Source organism: Salvia splendens, unplaced genomic scaffold (assembly GCF_004379255.2).
Source record: "Salvia splendens isolate huo1 unplaced genomic scaffold, SspV2 ctg755, whole genome shotgun sequence".
NCBI lineage: Eukaryota > Viridiplantae > Streptophyta > Magnoliopsida > Lamiales > Lamiaceae > Salvia > Salvia splendens.
In genome coordinates, this window is record NW_024599428.1 from 1 (window position 1) to 4,311 (window position 4,311).

Sequence of the window (4,311 nt, forward strand, 5' to 3'; positions counted from 1 at the left end):
ATCCATATTCTGGAACATACCATAAAGTCTTTGTCGTGATTTGCGTCGATATCATACGTGTACTTAGATTTTGTCTTTGTGCATGTCCATTATAACCTAATCGTCGAAAAGGGCATTATTTACCACTTTTATACAATCAAATCCAAACACTCTTCTTTTTCTCCCACCACCGAAAATGGCTGCAAACCTTGCAATATCATTGTAACAATCCTATTCCTAGTCATTCATCATCAAACCACTACCATGGCAGCTACAAACGTCGTGAAAACCGAGGTTTCCGATCGCCAGAGATGGTGATGGAGCCCGGATTAGTCTCGAACCAGAACTACTAACTTCAAACATCGATTTCCCACGTGGACACATCGGCTGAAGAGCTTCAACGCGGAGTTAGTCGATGAGAGAGGAAATTCGGTGCCTCTCCATCAAGTTTATCTCCATCACTAGTTTCTCAACCGATACTTTGCTCGGAACACAGTGGCGTTGACGGTGATGATGATCTGAGCATCGTGAGAAACAGTGGGATTAGCGGGAATAGACTGACGCAGTATTTGGCGTGGGAGCAGAAACGCGCAGAACATCGACTCATATTCCTCATCCCTATGCAATCCAAGTTGGTGATCCGGCCACCATCCCGGAGGTACTTCACTAATATACTCTCTAGTCCCCTAAAAATAGATACTTTATGGATGACAAAAATTTTAATAATGTAATTGATAAAATATGAAAAAAAAAGAAAAGTATTGAAATAGTACTCCATTAGTTTATAGTAGGATCCGGCTTATTAGTAGTTCAATGTGTAATGAAAATAAATATACATGTGCCATTTATATAGGGTACGAGGAAGGGTGGGTGCTAAATGTGCACGCCATTGACACGCGTGGTGCAGATGATAAAATGGGATGCACGGAGTGCAGGTGTGATCTCTACGGTTTTTTTGAAGCCGGAGGTGGGTTGCATTGCTGTCCTGATGATAGCAGATGCAGACTCAAACAAGGGTTTCGTGGCGAAAATAAGAGAATTTATTTGAGGTATACTTTGAAATATGTGGAGTGGGATTCATCTTCGAGTGTCACTGATGTTTGGACAAAGGCTGATCAATCCAAAGGAATCAGAGCTACTCACCATTGTAAGTGTAATTAATTTTCAACTTCACAACTTGATATGTTTAGAATATTGTTATTCTAATTAGATTGATGAGTTGTTGTGTAGGTTGAATATGGAGTTGAATCTTGTGGTGGTGGAGTCGAGAAAGATGGCTGCGTTGATACGGAAAGTGTGAGTTTTAGTTTTCCGTTTGGTGGAGAAGTGGTGTATGGGGTTGGGCACCAGCATGCCGGGGGTGTAGGCACCACACACTATATGGCCAGGTAACTTTTTCTAATCCTCCGACGTGAGATGGTTTGAACGCAACAGTTGACACGTGTATTTGAAACAGGGAGAAAGAACCATATGCTCATCGAAGCCAATATATGGGAAAGGAAATGAAGCTGGAAATGAGGCTGGTTTTATCGTGGGGGAGAGACACTAACTCTTGTATCAAACTATATTAGCGTTGAAAGCCATACCGGATTCATGGCCTTGTTTTTTACCTCTTACTTGCTCACTCTGATCCTAAGCCTCTTCCAACTCTGGTGAGTTTTTTTACATGCCTTTCCAACACCAAAAAAATTAATACTACTCCTATTAAAATTCCATAAATGTATCATTTATTTTTGAATTTGGGTTACAACTTACGGGCGTCTAAATTTACGATGGTGCCCGAATTCGTTTGGCCGATTGCCCTTTTGGGAGCTGTTGTTATTGTCATCCTTGTTGCGCGGAAGGGTAGAAATGGAAATTCAGAAGGTTACTAACCTATACAATAAGATTGGAAGTAATATCTATGTTTTTTATGTTGGCTCATTAATTTTGTGGACCTAATGTATAGTTATACTTAATTTTCATCAATCGATGTATCATGTCTAGCTCCACCTATAACAAATATTTTGATAGATGTTTAAGTTCGTTTATCGGTGTACACATACTTGTAATAAAGTTTAAAATAAGATAATACCCTGTATGAGTATTGTTCATATAATGTTCGTATGAATCACTAATTTTTGAAATGGTGGATACTAAGTTACCTAAACGCAGTGCACAACTAGTCTATTGTGTAGAAGACTTTGACTCATTTGTTTCTAGTGTATTAAATATAACTCAAAATATCTTATAAATGCATAAGCAAAATATATTGAAACAAAACATTTCTTTTCATAAATATGATTAAAATGAATAAGAATTTTTACAAATACAAGCATTCAAAAATAGTACTTTACAGTGCTAAACTAAACTCTAACACCCTCTGAATATTTAAATTATAAATATTTTTTCACTTAAAATGTTTAGAGCCCGTTTTGAGAGAGAGCTTGAGACATGACAACAGAATTGGGTAATTTTGTAGTAGGATTTCTTTGTTCTTTAATAAAAATTTGACTAATTTGGAAATAGACAGCTTCTTATGGGGAAACGGTTTTGTTTAGACTTCTATCAAAATCAGTCCGAAATATTTTGGTTGAAGTACAAAAAATCTAATTATTTAGGTGGAAATAATTAATAGAGTAATTGGGAAGAATGCTGTTCGAGGACAAAATATATAGTATTTCGTTTTTACATAAAATCATTTATATTACTATGCACCACGTCACAGTGGCGTTTCTTGCTTGATAATGCTTAGTATTGGTTGGAGGCTAAGAAAAGAAAAATCTAAGCTAAATTCCATTGTAATTTCCTCTCCATTTCCTTGATTTGCATGAGAAATCCCCCCCAAACTTTCTATTGGTTGCATCGTTTTAATTTCCTAGCTTTTAACCAATTCTTTTGTGGGATTTTATTAAAATAACACATCTTAGTGCTACATATACAATACATACGTACACACAAACTCACAACCACACTGTTAAGGATCTTCCTCCTCAACGGTCGAAGTCCACACGTAATCAAGAAGAAACAATTGCCGTCGATATCGAGCGCCCGAACGTTGGGTCGGCGACGTGAACAGCAAAAGGGGTTATCGAACACAATCAAGAAACTAGTACCATCGTCGTCGAGCGCCCAAGCGTTTGGGTCGGCGACGAGTCCGGCAGAGGGGGTGGCTGAGCGCGAGTGTAACTCGTCGGCAGCCGAGGGTTTGTTTCTTGAAGCAAAACTCAATTGAGCCAAATACGTTTATTTCATAGATGGGCAATTAATTACATAAAGGCTCTATTTATACTAAAAAACCCTAACTTACCAAACAAGAAAATAATATATGGAAAGATTTGGTGAATCAAAGATAACTAATTAATTAGGATATGATCGTATCAACTCCCCCACGGATAAAATCCACCTTGTCCTCAAGGTGGGAACCACGGAACAACGGACAAAGTTGATGATACCAAAAGCATTGAGACTTTCCCTCCTGGATCGAACGCGACTACATACACTACCTCCAAATCTAGGCGCCCTTTTCCAGCCAATAATCTTGGCAAAACAGAGTCAGCCCTTGTTTTGCCTGCCCTGAATACCTTAGTTTCCTTCAGATCCTTGTTCCTAATCATGTGATTAAATTTACGAGGCCTCAAATCTTCAATCATCTTAGGAGTTACAGAGTCCTTGCATATCGTTGGAAGACATCTAATATCACAACTCTTGAGCTCCATGAATCTACCCCCGCCAACTCCTCCGTGCAGCCCACGATATCAATGGAGATGAGGGCGAATTGTTAGACGATGACCCACTCCCACTAGCCGTGATCTCTCAGTCGGGCGACTCTAATACCATTCCAACATCGGGCCCTCATTTTCTACTTGTTGTTTTCCCCCGGTTCTATAAAATTGGGGATTTCAGAGGGGTTGTGAAACGCGACTGCTTTAGTTCTTCTCTCGGCAAGAGTAGAGTTACAGAAAATTTCACAATTTGGACGATATAGGTTTTAATGATGACGCGAATCCAATTGATGGTGACGTTGCAAGAAATGAATCATCGACCAACATCGCTTGACGGTGATAAACGGTGGATTCCTCCGCGCAAGGACACGTCGTGTTTGAGCATTCTGGTACGCGTGGACAAGCTTCCCATTTTAACGATGAATTTTGGCAACCACAATAGTCATCCTTTGATGATTTTTGATGGAGGGTGATGAAGGGAGATGCTCTACTGGTTCGGTGTGCATTTGATCCTGGAGGAGATACCTCGCCAAAGCTTCGGCTTTTAACTCTCGTTGTGGCTTCATGGTTTTCCACCTTGAGGACAAGGTGAATTTTAACCGTGGGGAGTTGATACGAGTATATCTAT

At 39.5% G+C, this 4,311-nt stretch overlaps 1 pseudogene; it reads left to right on the forward strand.

Moving 5' to 3' along the window:
* The first annotated feature begins 175 nt into the window (after positions 1-175).
* On the forward strand, positions 176-1,528 carry LOC121791252 (annotated as a pseudogene).
* The last annotated feature ends 2,783 nt before the right edge of the window (positions 1,529-4,311 follow it).